Source organism: Battus philenor, unplaced genomic scaffold (genome assembly GCF_028537555.1).
Source record: "Battus philenor isolate CCGP_79_NKW_IND1 unplaced genomic scaffold, ilBatPhil1.0.hap1 SCAF_8, whole genome shotgun sequence".
Classification (NCBI taxonomy): Eukaryota; Metazoa; Arthropoda; class Insecta; order Lepidoptera; family Papilionidae; genus Battus; species Battus philenor.
In genome coordinates, this window is record NW_027181748.1 from 12777005 (window position 1) to 12791872 (window position 14868).

The window sequence follows — 14868 nt, forward strand, 5'->3', positions numbered from 1 at the left end:
GTCAGTGTCAAGCAGCGTTTAAATTTCGAATGTTTCAAATGTTCGTTGAGATAGTACATGAAAACAAACGCACCAATTGCAGCATTTAATGTGTAAAATATAGAATCTACGAGATTAAATCAAACTATACATAAAAATTTAGCCAAAAATCATGATGTAGTGGTAATATTTTTTTACGTCAATTACGAATAATATACAGGTTTTTTGTTATATGTATCTTTAAAAGTGTGAATGTAGAATTCTTTTGATGACAGTTAATGTATGGGACACCTTATTCAAAAATCAATAGTTTAAACAAAAATAAATCAAACAATATAGATATTTTTTAAAAAAGCGTTTTAAAATATCAGTTTACCATATATTAATAGTAATTATTGTTAACGATTTATCTCTACAGAATTTGTATTGCTAGAAGTTATTAGCATGTAACATTTTAATAGAAATTTATCTTTTGAGAGCGATCACTTTGTATAGAATGATTGGAAGTATGTGTAGAAGTTTTTTTTTGTTGTAATTTTGTTAATGTACTGAATCAGACTTTCGAACTTCCTCACGTTTTTTAGGCGCAACCTAAACCTAAACAGAGACCTAATTCTCCAACTTTTATTAACTATAAGGTTTCCGATTGTTTACGACTTTGAATAAATTACAAAAGGTTTCGTATAAAATATTGCATATGGTAAAGGCAAATGAGAAATAAATTCTGTATTTATAAGCTTGTTCGTGCAAATGAAACAAAATTTCGTTAGCATTCTTCGTAGATCCAATGTCTTGAAGTAAATCAGTCCAGTTAACCTGTCCTAAGGTAGCTACTGACGAAAAAGAGTCTACGCATAAGACATATTATAATTAATTAATCCTTTATTAAGTTTATGTTAAGTAGCATAGCTTTCATAATCCCGTGTCATAACTGCAGGCAATACCGGGAAACTTCGCCATGTCTAATAATGTCAGTTTCAGTTATCTCTTATGTCTATAGATTATAAACGAATGATTACTGCGATTTCTGTAAATAAGAAAAGGACCAATATCTAGCCACTTCCGCACATGCAGTGGTAGTCGTGCAACAAAATGCACCGCCGGCCAGCCTGCTGAGAAATCGTTTCAGCCATTCCATTTTCAACAAGATTAGAAGCGGCCACTATTTAACTCTCTATTATTTTATCTATTACCAATTATCGATATACTAAGGATCGCTTAACTTTTTAATGTAATTTTGTCACAAAATTAATTTATTTTTTCGTAAACAATAAGTTACCCATGAAAATAAAATTTTAAATATTTATCTATGTAAAGTATGTACGGAGAGAAGTGTTATATCTAATTTTAATTGACATAAGATTTTAATTGTTTTTTTAATTGACATAAGATTTTACATAGCAATAAATACAAGGGCGACTTTTTGACTCCCTTTAGTAACATTCCAAATCAAGAAGGGAGTTAACGGGAGAAAATGCGTCATACCATGAAACGTCCACCTAAGCGTTTGGCGGCTTCCAAGTGGAAAATCTTATGTAACAGCTAAGGCTACCGAAAGAGGCTTAGAGCTAAATCACTGTAATGAGGTTTAGCATATTCAACGTACTACAACCTCAAATTGCGTCATAAAATTAGTACTTCACACAATGCATGCTCGGCGTTATCGTTTTTTTTTACTTGTTTATTGAATCTATATTCCACAGACATTAGCATCCGTGCTTTGTTTGTACAATAACAGATAATATTTCCGTTTTTTTCGGCACATGTTTCTGCAAGTTACGGTGTTTACTAAACTCATTTACACTAACCTCTCCTTAAACTATTTCCTAACTTAAATCTTAAGCTAAATTGATTTAGACTAGTTATTATTTTTTATTATTGGTGTCTTGTTTGTGTTCCTAACAATGTCCAGTTCTATATTACGGTTCGTGCGAACATTTCCTCAACCCAACTCCATATTGCCATCCTCAGGTTTTACTTCAGTATCTGTGTGGTCGTGGCCGATTTCTCCACATCGATGATCTTGCGATTTAGAAAGTTTAATAAACAAAAACTAAATTGCCTGTTACTGTTAAGAACTAATTTAATGATAATAAAGCTTGATAATAAATTGTTTTACTACTGTATTACAAACACAGTCTACACATAAAATCACAGATAAAATAATTACAAAAACCCGTAAGAGTTTGTTGGCTCTTTTTAAACCAGTGGGAATTCTATTTGATAGAAACCAACTACTGCTTCTGTCATTCTTCTATGATATACACAAGTGACTAATATAAATGATTCTAAGTGGATATTAAAGTAAATAAATTAATTAAACCATGTGAACTCATAAATGCTAATTGGCAAACGGCATTTGTCCGTGAGAATAAAAGAACGATTTTTTCGTTGTGTATTCCAACTAAAAAATTAAGTGCAAATTAATACCCTTTTAACAATATGTCTCAGTCGAATATTTATCCTTCCGCTATTTTTTCTCCCAGCGTTAACGCTTTCCGAAGTATTAGTAATATTAGGTAAGAGCAAATGCTTAACGGATATTATCGACGAAAGACAGTCCAAGCCGAGGAGTCTCTCGTGGAAGTCCTTGAGGTTAGTCACTCCATGGAGCATTCGCAGAAGTAAACTTAGAGCTCTGCGGACTTCCAAACCATGGAAACTATAGAAGTTGCGGCACAAGACGAGGCTCCCTCAAGTTTCGATATCTTAAAAGAGGTTTTAGGCTAATCGCGCTCATCGCCTTGCCCCCTTGCAAAGTAGTAGTCTGCAAATGCCACTTAGGTAGCAGTGCAAGTTGGTTAAAAATAACAATGAATATTTAAACGCTTAAATTTGGCTCCGGACTTCTCTCGAACGGATTGAAAATGAAGAGAACCACAGATTGTCGAAAGAATATTAAGGTTTTGTTGTGACGACCACGGAACGACAAGCACAGCGCAGGACTTCTTCAACATGATCATTCCTTCACCCAGAAAGAACAAGTCATCTTGTTAAGGAAAAGAATCTGGATGCAGACGGGTTCCAACCGATTTTATTGGAAATTTATGAGGTCGGTTATTATTTTAAGGCCCTAGGGGTGAAATGATGAAGATGACGATGATTTAAGTAGAGGATGATTGAATTTTACTTCTCGTTTACTTGCGAGTTGAACTGAAAAAGATCTTCAGCAATCCAACGACCTGTGATACAAACGAATATTTTTACGTAATTTCTGTATTTTCATCTTTACAGCCTCACTCACGGTAGGATCACACGTTAGTTGACGTCACCGTGTTCTATTTAGCAGGTCCCGTGAGTAAAATATTTACGTGGATATTTTTACTTTTGATGATTCTATTATACAGTTCACTTATGTGGGCGAAATGAAAACTATTATTTAAAAACGGAATAGTTTTTATTTAGATGTTAATTGCTAACTGAAGATGTCGTATATCTCGATAGGCGTCCGAATCAACTCTACTTTTGTTTCTTTTTTTTTTTTTAAAAAGAGTCCGTCTGTATGTCGACTACATTAACAGAATTTATCAACATTTTCAGTTTTATATTGGACTAACAGAGATCAAAACGCTCCGGGGTTTAAGCGACAACTATCCCTTTGTGCTGTCGTTTTTTTTTAATAATAGGTTAATATAAGGTATAATCAAACATGTGTTTACCACAAAATAATTATATTTAACAATTAAGCGATTTTGCAACACATCTGTCCATATCGGCGACATCTATTTACATAAATAAAAAATAATCACCAAATACATTGCTAATCGTAAAGCCTAAAACGGTCTATTCAATTTCGTAATTTTTTATATTTTTCTTAAGACACGTGGATGAATCATACGGAGTGGAAGAGTGGAGAAACGTAACAAGGAAAACAGTAACAATACCTTTCTGTTCCCACATAAAACAAAGTGTAAATTAAAACACATTGTCACTAGCTGTCAAACAAACAAAGTCAAAACCAAAAATATCATTCACCATGAAATATCGTAATGACATTATAAAACCAGCGAAATACAAAACGATTGATAAGAAATCTTTATTTTTTTATTAAAACATTAAATCAATCAAAAAACTGAAATGCTGAAAACGTCTTATCAATATATTTTTAAAAAAATCAATTTTTTATAAATTCTACATAACTCATTTCTACGTGTAATTGCTCTTTATTATTAAGATAATAAATCGATAAATAAATTGACAGTTTTAAAGAGTGCCACATATTTACTTTTCCATTATTGCACTGTGAAAGATAAATAACTTATTAGCAGTACGAGTCTGTTGTCGCAGACTGTCTGTTCTGGTTCTATTTTTAAATAATAATTAATTTTCGCGCTCTTAAGTGAACTGTATTATAAAATGATCAAAAGACAACGTGTAAAAATATCTATGTGAATATTTTGCTAATGGAAACTATTAAAATTACTTTGAAAATAAAGTATGAATTTTTGGCGCGAGATGTCTCTAGGGTGCGTATTTGCTTATTTTCGTTTCACACTTTACGCCCCATAAAATACTTCAATGTCTCGTGCGAAGATCATTAGGGAGGCGAGTCTTTGTCGTTAGCTTCCCACTCGAATGTTTTTCCAGCTGCGATCTTATCTTTTTATTCTCAACAGGTTAATATGTCTTCTTCATAACGCTAATCCCCAGGTTTCTACGTAAGTCTGGAGAGAAAAATTAATGTTCGTAATTTTCCACAAGATTCACAACAAAAAACATTTCAGATTGCACGCTATCTCATCTTTAAGCAAAGTAATTTTATGAGATTATAAAACAAATTTAAATAAAAAAACACATCAAATGTTAAATAGTGAAATTTTAAGATCGGTGGACTTCTTTTTAAAACTTTATTAAGTTTTACAACTTAAAGGCGCTTAACTAAATTGATTGCCGATTTATCTAAAGTGCACGGAGAGCGATTCTCTTAAAATCGATTTTGGGACTCTGTCAATGTAAAGAAGTTCTCTGATGAGCTACGATTCTTTACGAATAATTGGTTTGTTTACAGAAAAGGATAAAATAAAGTTAAATTACTTCGCTAATTAGGCAAGAGCGAGGGTGTCAGATCTGTCTGGAGTACGGTAGGAGGATAATCGGGACCAGTGGTGTACCAAGAACTTTTGCCGCCCGGGGCGATCTCCAGTTTGCCGCCCCTTCTATTATAAGTCAATCAAATAGTGGTTTTTTATAAATTAATACACATAAATAAATTATTAAGTTATTTAATCAATATTAATTAATATACAGAGTAAATTTTTTTAGACATATGTGTGTGCACTCGTAAACATATTTATATAATATCTACTCTTCTTTCTAGCTTTCATACTAGAAAAATCGTGTATAATGCTCTCAAAATTAACATTTTTTGTAATTTCTTGTTCTATTGGCAATATTGCAAGAGTTTTTGGTCTTAATTGACTCATTGTAGAACGAAGATAATTTTTTATCAACTTCAATTTTGAGAAGCTTCTTTCGCAACTACCGACACTGATTGAAATTGTTAAAAAAATTCTTAACAAAATAACAATGTTGGGAACAGAATTTTAATTTATTATTCAAGAAAGAAAATAAATATGAAATGAATATGTTGCTTTTTACAACTATAAGTAAATTTAAAAAATGCCGCCCCAAGGTAAGTGCCGCCCGGTGCGGACCGCACCCACCGCCCCCCCCCTAGGTACGCCACTGATCGGGACAGAATACTGTAAACAAACTGAAAAACCGTAAAAAAAATAGTGATATAGAAAAGTATAGTAGTAAAAGATAGTAAAATAAATTAAAAGGATAATACAATAAAATTTAAAAAAAACAATTATAAGAAAACACAAAACAAAAATTTAGAATAGTATCGGTATTATGCAGGGAAGGACGAACGAAGAGAGGCGAACAAGAATGACAACAGAGAAATGAACGTATATGTATATGTTAAGGAAGTACTGCGCTGTGCTTGTGGTTCCGTGGTCGTCACTACAAAACCTTAAGATTCTTTCAACATTAGCAAGAAAAGGACCAATATTTAGCCACTTCCGCACATGCAGTGGTAGTCGTGCAACAAGGTGCACCGCCCGCCAGCCCGCTGATAAATGCGTATGCGGCAAACAATGCGAATCACACAACCGCCACCGCCAAATTACTCAACACGTGTTTCACTCCTCCACGGGGCATCTTCAGGAGTTATGTTACACCGATTAGTGCCAAAGACAGAGTGAAACTTTATAGTAAATGAACCTGAATTGGCACTAATCGGAAGTGGCTAAATATTGGTCCTTTTCTTACTTAGGATGGACCTCCTCAAGGTAACGCCTGATTCCATTAAATATAAGTAGATATTCAATGACATCTGATTGTTGAAAAGTTATTATTGAAGATAGAAGTATTTAAAGTGGGTAATAAATTGTTCCTTGGTGAACATAAATTACGATACACCGTAAGCACTCAGTCAACTGTTAGTTGCGGGTTGTCGCTTGAACCGACGTAGTTTTCGGATCTTTTGAACGTTGATACATCAGTGATGTCTGCAAAGTTGACAATTTCAAAGAATACTTTCACTTTTACCTTTTTAAAGTTGTACTACGGTTACTTGATTAAATTAACTTGATTTAAAATTAATCGTTTTTTGTCTCCATACGATTGAAGCAAAGCGAATCGCGCAGCCACTATTGAAAGAGGTATTCCTGTATGTTTTTTAAATAAGAAGTATCGCATTAAACATGATATTAGTTTACGTTAAATACACGTCACTGGATCTCCACGGTCGATTAATATCAATTACAAGACGATCGGAGCGTAAAGTTGCACGCAACAGTTTAGTTATCTTGATCATGTTTCGCTACCAGTTATAAATATCCATACCACGTGGTCTAGTCGGCTTATCAAGTTCGCTTAGCTTCATTTACTATAACCATTTATGTACGTCACGAGAAAAATGCTAGAAGAGCGTAATGTTATTGAAACTAGATACAGTTTGAGTTACCGTGAAATGGGATCTTTGATTTTAAAGTTCAAGAGTTCCAAAGGTATTCTGATCTTAACCTTTTTAATACTGTGGGGTCATAATGTCCCAGAGAATTTCGGGGAATTTGGGATCTGGGATTTTATTACTGGACTGTTACAGCCTTGTAAACAAGTCCAAAATTTTCTTTGTTGATGTTTGCTGTCTTCTTCTTTCTATAGAATTTTATCATAGACACAACAATCATAGTCAGTCAATATCACTAGATGTTGCTAGTAAACAGTAGACACTTGTTAAACAGTGACACTGTTCTCTGAATTGTCAAGTAAACTATTTATTTATTTTAGTTATTTAGTGTGCAGCAATAGCTTTTGAGTGTTTTTCATTTAAAAAAATAAATATGGGATTTATATGACCCAATAAAGTTAATCATCAGTTTTATATAGCTAATATAAAATAATAATTATGTGTTACATAATTATTATTTTGTAGTAAACAATAAATAATATTATTATTTACTTAAACATTTGTTTAAACAAACTAAATTTTTTGCAAACTATTTTGTGCTATAAATTTAAACAAAATATTTAAATAAAAAATCGTATTAAAAAGGGTTCAAAGAGTTCATAAAAAACTCTGACTTTTCATTCGTAATGACTTTCACAATATATTTGAAACAATAGTAGGGGTTTTAATTACGTATTTAATATTAGGGGGACTGGAAAGTAATGTCGTTTCTGTCGACATATTTTATAGAAAAACCGTTTTATTTTTACAGTAAGACAGAAATAAAAACTTTTAAAAATGTTGTGTGAATTTAACTTAAGAAAGTGCGACATTACTTTCCGGTCTCCCTGATTTTTAATTCATGTAAGAAATCTAAGTATTATTCGTATGGTAATATTCAAATCAGTGCTTCACAAAGGAAAAAAAATAACATGAGAAAGTCATGTAAAATACCAGTCAAAGTCAAATTCACGTTTATATAAAATGTTTTATCTCTATAATGTTAACACCAGGAACATAATAAATGAGAATGTGGGTTTGTACAAGGTTAGAACGTGTACTAAATACTAAGTCACTCAAGTGCTAGAAGCAATCAATAGTATATATTATCTTTAGGAATTACATCACATCCGCTATGCGTCGATTCACTTTGTTTGATATATATGAATCGGGATGTCACTTAAATTAGCTGAGAGCTGAAAATAATAAATTGTAACTATAGATGACTGCTAGGACGTTAAAATTATGTAGTGGAGATCAAAGATCGGTAAGCGTTGTCTAGGATATTCATACAAAAGGTTTCACCACCACGCGACCTTCATAAACTCAGCGTAAAATGTTAGATCCAAGATTCCAGCAAGTAATAATAATAATTTACGGGGAAGACACTGTGTCCAGCGTTGGGCATCTTACAGCTGAAATAATGATGACTATTACTGAAAGAATATCTAATATATAAAATTCTCGTGTCACCGTGTTCGAACTTGAACTCCTCTGAAACGGCTTGACTGATTTTTACCAAATTTAATATGCGTATTCAGTAGGTCTGAGAATCGGCTACTATCTATTTTCTATACCCCTAAGTGATAAAGGTTGTTCACACTTAAAAAAAAATATTTCTTTTTAACGAAATTTTTTGTTTTTTATTTTTTTATGATACAGCATACAAGAATACATACAATCATAAATTTTCACCCCTCTACGATCAACCCTTATTTTTTATTTGTAAATTAAAATATCAATTTTTTTTTTGCAAAACAACGTTTACGGGATCAGCTAGTAGCAGTATAAAATCCTACTGCATATATTGTTGTTTCATTCAATTCTGTGTTTTTTGAAAGAGATTTTTCTTCTCTTTTTTGTTAAAACAGTAGCAATGACACATTATATTTTTAGTAAATTTGTACCTGGAAGTTAATAAGTGAAGAACGTCGGTCCATAGAACGCTAAAGTTTCTTAACTGGTAGATAAAAAAATGTGTTGCACGTTCAGTAAAAACCATTGTTCATTGTTATTTCTGAATAGCAACTGTCAGTGAATTATCACCCTTTGTTGCCGGTTCTCGAACAAAGATAACATACGGTTGTAAACTTGAACATTTATATTTCTTGCAATAAACAGTTGAAGGAAAGAGAAAGAAAGAGTTATTTATGTTAGAATGCTACAATTATTTCGTCAATTTTCGAAATGGATTTTTTCTTTCCATGTATAAAATTTACTAAACTAATAAGAATGTGCATATAAAATAATTAAAATGTAGCACCTTTTCACTTCGATTTTATTAAAAACAACATTGAAGCTAGTCATATCTAAACGATGTAGGTAAATTTTACAAGCTTCTTATTTATTTTCAGACGTATGTTGCCCAACTATATTATGTTTAATAAAATAGATTAGATAGATTTACATTTATTTTTACTTTCAAGACAAACTCATCACTCATCACAGTCTAATTTGATAGAAACTGTTATTGTGGTACCGTAACCGCTGTACCGCTCCTAAGGTATACGCACAGCCAGACGGGGGCCAGTATCGACCGCTCCGTACCCTCAGTCCGTCGTCAACGGCAGCAGTGCTGTTCTAACGCACGGAACAGCGGTTTCATTAGCAGTATCTTAAACTATGTTTCCCTATAGTGACAAACCTCAACTTAAAATAAATCTACGAGGTTTCTAAGCCACAACAAACTCTCTCGGTATTTTTCTGTGATTACTTTTACGAATTATTCATATATACTTAATATAGCAGGTTTGAATATAATATATTACTTAGCGTTCCCTCTGTTAGGTGTGGGATAGGGACAAAACAATTTGGGTAATATGTTACTAAGATACATATTTTTATTAATATTTGTCCACCTTACTCTAGTATCTTTTTTTTTCTTTCTTTCATCCATCATAAAATTTTTCACTCCCTAATTATTATTGTCATTCAAGCATCGCCTTTCATCCTTCTTCTCCATTCCCAAAGTACCTCAGAGTATTTATTATAACATAGCAGTTAGAATAATTCTTTTTTATAGTACAACTATAAAAAAGAATTATTATTAGATTTTTGTCTATCCTTTGTTTACTATAAATAGTACATGAGAATAATTTTTCAAAGAAAATAAATTACATGAGTCGGTTATTCTTGATTGTTTTGTTACTTGTTCGTCTGAAAGTGCTTTGTGTCGCAGTTCACATCTGGTGATGAGTCAGCGGTCGTGTTTACAAAGTTCCCTACACTTGTGTCCTATGACAAGATTGTTATGATTTCTGTTTCCTTAAATGACCTGCGTTCAATTAATACGAAGCCAAGATTATGTTAGAGTGGTTATAGCCCAGTGGTAAGGACTGAGACTTGCGTTGAGCGTTGGTGGGTCGCAGTTTCGATTCCCGGGATACAATCTTATATAATTCATACTCGTACTTTGTGTATTAATTATGTGTAATTGATACCTCACCAATAAGTTTCTGCGATTGCCAGCCCGTCTGCCAATCGTGGCGATTATGATAGATAGGATATCTTTGGAGGACGCCTATACCTAACAGTGGGTGTTTATGGTCTAAAACGAATATGACGAAGCTTATGTTACCAATGTACTCTGACAGAATATTTTTAACCTGTTAAGATGGTGCTTTTGACACTCTTGGTGTTAAAAGAAGTAGGGGATATCTATCTATGTCAGAGGAAATAAAACTTTGTTATAAAACGGAATATCATTAGTTGGTCGATCTCTACTGATATGATGTGCCTTTTCATCAGTCCTGTAGAGAACAATTAAGAAAGTTGAAAGCACGTCACATTCTGTCTTACTCTTAAAGGCTGCACTTAGTTATGTCCGGGTTGATACAGCTTTTTAACAAATTTTCCTGTAAGAAGCAATACAGCCTAAAAAACGGATTTCATTTAGCAATGCGGACTTATACGCATTTTATGAGTGTATTAGTTTGGGAGTTTATGTCTCAAATACTGTCTTTATAATAGTTTTACTTAATTACTACAAAAGTTTGACTCCATAAATTTTTACGACCAATGAAATCATTAACAATGGCGCGAAAATTACTTATTTAAAATTGGTTATAATATTTTTGGCCAGTATTCTAAAATTAAATTTAGAACGTAAAATACGTTATGATGTGCCTAATAATACCTAAATTATATTTAAACTATTAGCAGATATGTTAGTTTTGAGTGGATCCGATGTGTTTGTATATGTTTCTTGGCCTTGAAATTACATCGAAACCTTCATCCGTTGGTATTTCACCTGGGTTATATCAGCGAAGGCGTTGTGATATGCAGGTGCTATTTTAAGTAGCGCATTAAAGGTGAGCTTCAAGCCTTCAAGTATAAAAATTGAAGAATTAAGTTTTGTTACATTTCGTTTTATCAGTCTTGTCACACGTCGACTCCTTTACAATTACTTATATTACTATAGTGCGTACGTTGATAAGCGTATTTCTTTACAAAATGGCTCGACTTAAATCGATTAAATACGAATCGATTTAAGACGACTTAATTATTATTTTTTTAATTTTATTAATAATTACATAATTGTTTAAGCTTGTAAATGGTTACTAGTTTCAGTTTGTTTTTATTTATAAGCTATTTGCAGATGTTAGCCGTTAGTTTTTCAGAAAAAATATTACAGAACCAAAGAATTAACGGTAGTAGTCAGTCTTTTAACATAACTTAGCGGTATGAGAGTGGGCAGGCCAGAAATCTACTTCAAGAGCAGAATATGACGTCCACGTACAAGAAAATATACCAATATAGGAAGATAATTGACCATGTTAAGGTCTTTGAAAGATGGTGGATGTGGCTGCTTGCAACATTTCCTTTAGGAAATCGATGGAGGAGGCCTATAGTTACATGTGGATGTCCTATGGCTGATGATGATGATGCTAAAAGTGTTCCGGAACGATGAAGTTATTTAACTTCTCAATTTTGTATCAAATTGTATGCGAGTGGTGTTTGCTTCTTGTCCTGATTTCGTCGAAGAGTTTATATTCGTTAGTTGCTACACCACTTTGATTATTTTTCGCTGCAGCCGCTAATTCTGGTTCGTTGTTCTAAAACAATCTGTAATGTATAAAATCCAGCGTAAACAGCGAAATGATTCATTGAATACGCTCGCTCCACATACTGAAATATTGCGTGCCTTTCCTTGAGACACTGTTGGAACAACAGCTTTAATACTATGTTGCAGGCGTTCTCGTGCTGTTATTTTAGCGGCTGAAACATGCTAATAGCTTGCAATTATAATATTTTTACATTTACATATGGGATTTTCCAGCGGATGTTTAGTTTTCTTACATACTGGATGAATGTATAGCTTATTTGTTTCCATAAATATGCACTGTATCAAAAAATTAATTGTTTCAGAAAAAGTAAACAGTGTAATCATAATACGAGTATAGTAGGTAGTAGAAAGGTTATAAAATTCAGATTACTATATATTGAAATTATTGTAAATGTATAATTAGTCCAGCGATAGAGGTCTGAGATTTGCGATCCTAGGTCGCGGGTTCTATCTCTGGGATACAATCTAACATAATTCACACTTTGCGTAATTGTTTCTCTTATATTAATTATATAGAATGGCCAATGCTCATAAACAAGTTACCTTTGGCAAAGACTACGACTTGCAATGGACGTCTAAGGGCTGAAACGATGTATTAAAATTCATTTTTGTTTGCTATCTGTCCCTGCAGACATTGTACTGGCAGAAGTTAATAAATAATCTGTCTGTTTCCGAATGAAAAATTAATTAATGTACTAAATTTCATAGTGACCACTATACGATTGGAAATAGTTGCAAAACCTTTAAAGATTTTTGCTGACAGATTTAGAAACTAAATTAGTTTTATTATAAATAAGATGATGCTTTAGTAATCTAAGAATTTGAAAGACACTAATATTATTAATTACATTGTTTGGTAAATAGATATAACCTAAATAAACCTGGAAACATTAACTTTGTTGACTGATCCTTTGACATTTCAATTCAATTTCAATTTATATTGTATATGAATAAAGTACAAGAAAACACTCAAAAGAAGTATTTAAATTCATAGTCAAGGATAATACAATAAAACTAATTATAATTGAATTACGAACTACTAGATAGTACTATATATAGATAGGTCTTAAAAATGCTGTGTATAAGGAAAAAATCATTATCAGCGTACAGAAGAGACATCAGCAATGGGCAGCTGTCGAACACTGATCAGCTTTTGATATATTGGAACAGAATTACGGCATTCCGAGTTTCCGGATGTTTGGGGTCGACGCACCGCCGCCCTCAAACAGCGAAGTTTATATTTGTGGAGAAATCTACTCCATAAATATACGAGACATTCCTCAATCCAACGCCGACGGGCGTTCAGGACCACGTCATAGTGACCCATTTGTATAAACCAAGATTTAAGGTTAAGGAAGTCACACCGTTAAAGATATACAGATTATATTTCAAACAAATTCTCATAGAATACTATGCCAGATGAAATGTTAAATTGGACCTACTTGCAAACTAAAGGAAACAAAAAACTTTAAATAACTATAATATCGTAGTCGTTTCAAATCTCTTTTTTTTTTCATTAGCTTTTTTGTAAAGTCGAACGTAAGTTTCACTCCGTGGGTGGACGTTCTGTATTGACTTCAATCCGCTGAGTCGATTTATTTTGTCTACAGATCTTTCATTTCTGATTCGATATCGTAGAGAAATACCGTGCCTAACCCTCTCTGCAGCCCGGTGAGAGACTGCGAGTTTTTTAACCGCCTCAGAGAGACAAACCTCGTTTCTTTATACATATATTCTTTTTTTAAATTAATCTGATCCTCAGAGAGACAAACCTCGTTTCTTTATACATATATTCTTTTTTAAAATAATCTGATCCTCAGAGAAACAAACCTCGTTTCTTTATACATATATTCTTTTTTTTAAATAATCTGATCTTGTCAGGATTGTCAAAAGACGCTGGATGTATGTCGCTTTCAACCTGCCATTTTCTATATAGGAAGCCTATAGTGGTGTTGGTAGGGGTGGCTATGACTGGAATGATGATGATATCAAGTCAAAAAGAAATGCCTTAGTAATAGGGGAACGAAATTTCTTAATACACGCACATACGAGGGTCAAACTGAAAGTTCTTAGAAAATCAAAAACTAAGCATTCTAGCAAGTTATTAGTTTTATTATAACTTTTCAAAATAGCGTCCATTTACATCAATACATCGCTGCATTCGATGGAACCATTGAGAAAAGCACCTTGCCCACTCGGCCTTAGGGGTCTCTTCGACGGCGTTTTGAAACGCAGCCACTGCTTCTTCGGCGTCTATAAAATGTTTTCCTCGAAGTTTTTCTTTTATTTTCGGGAATAAATAAAAATCGCAGGGTGCGAGGTCGGGGCTATACGGCGGGTGACCCAGTAATTCCACGTCTGAGGTCGCCAAATAGTCGATCGTTTGCCTGGCGGTGTGCGACGAGGCATTGTCGTGATGAAGGAGGATCCTGCTGCGAGGTCGTTTCTCTCGAACTTTTTCCAAGACAAGTGGCAAACAGTTGTTAGTGTACCACTCTGCATTAACCGTTTTCTGATCCTCTAAGACAACTGTCGCGTAATGACCTGTTTTTCCGAAGAACGAGGCCACCATCTTTTTTCCAACACTTCGACCTCTCTTCACTTTAGTTGGCAACTCTTCGGAAGGAAACACCCACTGAGCAGACTGTCTTTTGGTTTCCGGATCATAACAGTAAATCCAGCTTTCGTCACCCGTTAGTATGTCGAACACAGCATTTGAGTCACCTCCGTTAAATTTTTGGATCTTTTCGGCACCAATCAACACGGCGGAGTTTTTGAGCCTCGGTCAAATTATGCGGTATCCAGCGGGCACAAAGCTTCCTGACCGCTAAATGTTCATGGAGGATTTTGTGCACTTGACTCATAC

At 33.6% G+C, this 14868-nt stretch overlaps 1 protein-coding gene across 4 annotated transcripts in view; it reads left to right on the forward strand.

Annotated features, from left to right (window-relative positions):
- The window catches only part of tmod (tropomodulin), a 105481-nt gene that overhangs the window by 42741 nt on the left and 47872 nt on the right, over window positions 1-14868 (forward strand). The window lies entirely within an intron of this gene.